Genomic DNA, 6,258 nt, shown 5'->3' with positions numbered 1-6,258 from the left:
CAAACCCTAAAAAAGTGTTTGAGGAACATGTAATGACACACTCTTAATCACTGCTTTAGTCACATCATAACTGCTTCATGAAATGATACATATATTGATCAAATATAGTGAATAAATAGTGAATAAACCCCAAAACAGAAAAGACAGAAAATTGTTCAGTCACCTTCAGTGTGTCCACAGTCGAGGAGTGTATTCAGCGCTGTAATAAAGATTGATACTTAAGACATTATAAACTGGCTGAACTGTCAAATACATAATAAACAAAAGCATTTAAAAACAGCTGGAGCTGGACAAACATATGATACTCTGTTCCTCTCACTACATGTTCCTTAATCTGTATCTGTCAAACAAATAAAGTCACTTATGTACTCACAGAATAACAACAGCACACAGAACAAAGTCAGCCCCATCCTCACATCGAGCACTGACACTCTGCACTCTGTTTGTGCAATGCTGATTTAATCAGAAAATACAACTGTGTCAACAGCTTAGATCACATAGTTGTCACAATAAAGCTCAGAGAGGAATGTTAAAAGAAGGGCTGCCTGTCAGTTTGAGGTCATTAAACCCTCCTTCACTTCCTTTTCACACCTACAAAATGTGTTGCTGCATACACATTTAGACAATGACATCATCCCATTAACACCAGAACGTTCTGCACACAGCAACAGATTACTTTAGAAATATTGTCTTCAGGGTAGCTGTGCATTTAAAATATCATGTAGTTAACCTGGAAGGTAAAATGCATATTATTATAAACATAGCAATAAAACCTGTTGTCACTGTGGTGTTGACTGAAACTATCTCTGGTGGTGTGTCAGTAGTGTGTACAGCCCCCACGTGCCTGTATGCACTCCCAAAAACATCTGGGCACACTCCTGATGGCAGATGGTTTCCTGGACAGACTGTGGCGGTCCATGGCGGCAACGGATGCCAGAGAGGTCAGAGGAACGAGAGGGCCAGGCAATGACCTGACATATGAGGTCATAAAAAATCTTCCAAAACATGAAGTCATCCTGATCTATAAGTATTTTTACACCCACAACTCTGATAATACTGTAAATAGGGATTATTTCACTATAGTTCAGTTGATCATTTCCATCATTGCTCTCTGTGTAGAAACAGAACACACAACTATGAAAAATGCAAAATGCCCAACAATTATCTGTTATAATTATGAACTACTTAGTGCAATACTAGTGTTGTCTAAAATGCTGTGACCGTGTGACGTCCCTGCATGCTACCTGCAGTGGTTGGGCAGGAAGTGTGGGACTGTCAACATATGTGGTCAAACCCAAAGTGTTGTGAGGCCCCAGAAAAAGAAGATGTGGGAAAGGTCTGGTCTCATGTATTATTTATACACATTAGGTATGTAAGTTCTCTTTTCTTTTGTCCAGCTCCAGCTGTTTTTAAATGCTTTTGTTTATTATGTATTTGACAGTTCAGCCAGTTTATGGTTGAGATAATCAGTGAACTATCACAGAGACACAATCAAGAGGAATAAAGTAGCAGCCAAAAAACATGAGGCACGAACACAGCGCATCATGTGGGCAGGGTTTAACCTGCTACACAGACTCCATGTTTGCAGCATGTAGTTGCTGCAGTTTACTGTGTGTGTACTGAGTTTTGTTGAGTAATAATGCAGTTGGATATGCAGGGTTTGGAGGTGTATGCGATATTAAATCCACATTAAACCTGAAGGATTGTTTCCATGTGTGTGATCCTTTGTGTCTATACTCCAGCATTTAAACAGATTAAAACCAACAAGGAAATCAAATGATTGTTGACTTTGTGGCCTTTTTTTGTTTTTTAATGCTTTGTCTGCTTTTTATGTGTTTTTTAGATTCTCGTTCAGCAGCGTCTCTCACAGTGAGTCCTGACAGACTCCGTGTGTATCAACAAGCTCAACGACACAGACAGTGGCAGCTATCAAGTTTCAGTCACTGATGGGGATTATGATGAATCAGTGGAGAAACACATACTGATTGTTGAAGGTAAGATCTGAATGCTTCTTTGTCTTTAGCCAGTGTATGGGTCTTCTTGGTCTGCAGATTTCATTGTTAAGGTTATTATGGCAGTCCTTATGATACATGTTTCTTTAACTTGCAGTATTTAGTGCAAGACGACCTTCAAGATTTTCTCAAACCTTTTATGACATCAGACACCCCTTTAAATGCATACACCACATGTTTTCATTGTGACTTCAAAATAGTTCTATCGTCCAGTTTACAAATAAAATCACATACACTGTACATTGTTACACAGTTGGCATCTGCCATTGTACATCCCTGTTTATTTTCAAATGATATGTGGACGTTAAAGTCTCTGTCTTAATTTCAGATCTTTCATTTGCCTATGAATCTTTGATAAAGACCACGTGGCTTGAACCTTCATGTAAATTTTGTGTTACCAGAACCGGCTGCTGACATAGAAAGTATAGACAAAGCCTAGGTATGCTGGGATACTGTAGGGGCATTCAATGTTTAGGGAAATAAATTCATGAAAAAATTTCTTAAAACATGCAGTTATACATGCATATGTGTGTTGTGGAGGCTTTATTTGAGTCCTGTGTTGGTACAAATTTATTGATGTTGTTATTCCTACTAGTTGCCACCAGAGGGTGCCAACAAATCACCCAATGCCTCAATCTGTCTGTTTGGGTGGGTGTTGCAGAAACTGCTCCTACACCCAGTGGCGGTTCTTGCCATAGGCAACATAGGCGGCCACTGAGGGCACCATCCCGAGGGGGGCGCCAAAATTACACCTGTGACAAAAACAAAAAAAAAGTTTCAGTGTGTCATCACAGTCTGTTGGCGTCTGCCACAGTCCACCCACCTTCTCCTCTGTAACCCACTCATCTACCTATTAGTACGCCCACCTCATCAGCTATCACTACACTACTGAGAGGAATGTATGTGGAGAGAAATAAAATAAAGCACAACAACAACAACAACAACAACAACAACAACAGTAAACCCGTGTTGAAATCAGGAGGAGAGCTAGTTATCATTACCTCTGAGCAGCAAGTGGCCACAATGAACAGCTCCATTGATTTACATTGTGGTGCCTTCACCCTCTATTCAGTAAAAAATAGTATTGGGCGAAGGTACATTACAACATTCTCATGATGTGTTCAGTGTAATCTTGTAAAATATAGCTTTTGGAGAGAAACTTGAATAAATCCAGCTGTTTGAAGGAGAAATTTGTTGATGTTTTCACAGCAATACAAAAAAGAAATTAGAGAGGGAAATTACGGCATATTATAAAAAGTTTTTTGTCACACTTACACTAATCTCTGGAATGAGACCCCATACTACATTAGAGCGTAACCCCAGTACACATTTCACACATGCATATAAACACTATGTGATGGAAGGACAAACCTGCAATCATTTCACTCACTCCATTTCACTCTGCTACTCTGCATTGTCTGTGCAGCTGCCGACGTTTTGTTGAAAAACAGTTTTAACTGAGTCAGACCAGTTTTAATTGTAACACCCAATGATACTTTTAATTCCTTTCCTGTATAAATAAATGAAAATGAAATGAAAGTAAAAAGGCGTTTTTGTGTGTGTGTGTGTGTGTGTGAAAGAAGGTTATGTTAAAGGTTGTTTCATAAATGTGTATTATTGAATTTGTGCTAATTCAAAGGTAATTTAACAAAGGGCTGAATGACTTTAAAACAGTTTAATCATTTTTTATAGTGTAGATTTATGTTTTTCACTGTCACAAAATAAGAAAAATGACAACAAATAAAAACACAAGAAACACTGATATAAAAACATTGCTATCAACTATTGGCCAAATTGTTACTTTCAACATTGGTATCATTATCGGCCCAGAATTTCAAAATCCGTGCATCGCTAGTTCAATTAGAAAGTTAATTTCCCACCTTACCTCTCTGAGCTGCTCCATCCCTACGCTCCTGCTCGGTGCCTCAGGTCAGATGATCAGCTGCTCCTGGAGGTACCGAGGTCCAAGCGGAAGCTCAGAGGGGATAGAGCTTTTTCTGTTGCTGCTCCTAAACTTTGGAACAACCTACCTTTGTGCATCACACAAGCCCTCTCACTGTCCATTTTTAAAACTCATCTTAAAACCCATTTTTATTCCTTTTAACTCAGCATGAGACTCTGCTCTTGTTTTAGTGTTTTTATTGTTTTCAATTGTTTGTTTTATGTCTTATGTTTTTCTGTTTATGTACAGCACTTTGTTTCAGCTGTTGTTGTTCTTAAGGTGCTCTATAAATAAAGTTTAGTTGAGTTTAAAAAATAGCATATACAGTTCAAACATAGACAAATTTTACATTTTCACACTCAAGAAAAGCAGTTCAACCTTTTCAGATGTTCAAATTGAATAAGAGAATGCAACTTAAACATTTTTGGAGCCCACTCCATTTGTATGCATCATAGTATTTAAAGCTATGTTTACCAAGTTCAGTGTGAACATAGGGTAGTGCTAATTTTACGATGTCCTGAGACCTGGCATTGTATTTAAATGCAACCAGAGAGCAGAGGTAACACCGCAGTTTTTGCATTAGAGCCTTATAAATAAACAAGATACAATGCTGCTCCCTTCTGTTTGTTAAGGAGGACCATCCCACCTTTTCATAGAAGATGCAACGGAGTGTGACAAATGTACCACCTATGATAGAGTGCAGCGCTTTGTGATACACTGAGTCAAGAGGCTTTAAGGTGGAGGAAGAAGCATGCATATATACAATATCACCGTAATCAAGAGCAGACGTGACTGCAGATTAAAAAAATAGTCTTTCGATGAGCAGGAGAAAAACAAGATTTGTTTCTATACAAAAATCTAATTTTGACCTCGTATGTATTTTTTTTTTTTTTTTAAAATCTAATTTTGACCTCGTATGTATTTTTTTTTTTTTTTTTAGAAAAAATTGTCTTACACCCCTTAAAATCAAGAAGGCCTCCAAATGTCCAAATGCTCTGTGAAGCTTTGGTGACCCTTAGTGGGTGTCAGGACTCCCAGCTTGGAAACCTGTGACCTAGAGAACAGCATAAGCTTGTTTTAAATGTACCAGAATTTAAAAGAAGCTCATGTTTGATGAGAGAGATCTGAAATGTATCAGAGCAGTGTGTAGATTTTCCATGGCCTGATTAAGAGAAGAGCCGCTGACACATAAAAGCATGTCATCTGCATAAAAATGTGCAAGTTTTTCCGATTGCTATCAAAAAAACATATGTCTAACAAAAGCATGACTTTACTCGATCACTACAATCAGAGAGAAGACAAACAAATAAACTGCTTATATACAGGAAATCATTTAAGAACAATTAAAAACACTGGCGAAAGCAAACTATTGGAACAAAAGTTTATTGATACATGAAATGGTCAACCATACTTTCAAAATACAGAAGCTATTTATAGTATACAGAAGATATTTTGGAAGATTTTTAATGAGAGTTAAGAAATAAACAAACAAAAACCATAGCGTACAATGCAATGCTGATTTAATCAGAAAATACAACTGTCTCAACAGCTTAGATCACATAGTTGTCACAATAAAGCTCAGAGAAGAATATTAAAAGAAGGGCTGCATGTAAACATAAAAAGAAAATGACATGATTGTGAAAACAGTGTAGGAATGGCGTCTTGTATGACAACTGCATTACATTTTGAGCTACAAACCATCAATGTCTCATGATTAATATTTATTTATTTCTATTAGTTAACATTTTTAACTTAAAACATGGTAAACTGAGAATGCCACCAATATACAGATCTGGAAAATAAACAGATTCTTACTTCATTATGTACCGTAGTGAAAGCATGCATATACACAATATCACCATAATCAAGAGCAGACGTGACTGTAGTCAAGTCAAGTCATGTCAAGTCAAACTTTATTTATAAAGCACATTTAAAACAACCTCAGTTGACCAAAGTGCTGTACAGTTATTGGAATATAAAATAATCATACACAAATATCATAATAAATGAAACAAAGGAAATAGTAAGGGCTCAATTTAAAAAACTAAAAATCAGATTTAAAAAAAAAAAAAAAAAAAAAAGGGAAATAAAAGAGTAAGAAGAGTAAAAGCCAAGGATTCTTGCCTAGCAGGGACTGAACGCCAAGGAGAAAAGATGGGTTTTCAGTAATGTTTTAAAGTGCTCAACAGACTGTGCAGCTCTAACCTGGAATGGTAGGCTGTTCCACAGCTTTGGGGCCGCCACTGAGAAGGCTCTGTCCCCACGAGTAGAGAGTCTGGACCGAGGTACTGCCAGGAGCAGCTG

General features: G+C 37.4%; 3 protein-coding genes and 1 long non-coding RNA gene across 4 annotated transcripts in view; 2 read left to right on the top strand and 2 right to left on the bottom strand.

Moving 5' to 3' along the window:
* Positions 1-337, bottom strand: part of LOC126404193 (uncharacterized) — a 17,656-nt gene extending 17,319 nt beyond the window's left edge. Inside the window, exon 1 of the long non-coding RNA XR_007571415.1 lies at positions 164-337. This is a non-coding gene — a long non-coding RNA (uncharacterized LOC126404193). The remainder of the gene's footprint in view (positions 1-163) is intronic.
* Positions 1-6,258, top strand: part of LOC126404180 (basement membrane-specific heparan sulfate proteoglycan core protein-like) — a 43,614-nt gene that overhangs the window by 12,311 nt on the left and 25,045 nt on the right. The window lies entirely within an intron of this gene.
* The window catches only part of LOC126404181 (Fc receptor-like protein 5), a 62,107-nt gene that overhangs the window by 42,088 nt on the left and 13,761 nt on the right, over positions 1-6,258 (top strand). The gene's annotated exons all lie outside the window — the stretch shown is intronic.
* Positions 1-6,258, bottom strand: part of LOC126404189 (high affinity immunoglobulin gamma Fc receptor I-like) — a 135,071-nt gene that overhangs the window by 124,436 nt on the left and 4,377 nt on the right. The gene's annotated exons all lie outside the window — the stretch shown is intronic.

Source organism: Epinephelus moara, chromosome 17, assembly GCF_006386435.1.
Source record: "Epinephelus moara isolate mb chromosome 17, YSFRI_EMoa_1.0, whole genome shotgun sequence".
Lineage (NCBI taxonomy): Eukaryota > Metazoa > Chordata > Actinopteri > Perciformes > Serranidae > Epinephelus > Epinephelus moara.
Note: the sequence above shows the minus strand (reverse complement) of the source record. Positions and strands in the feature narration are given on the sequence as shown.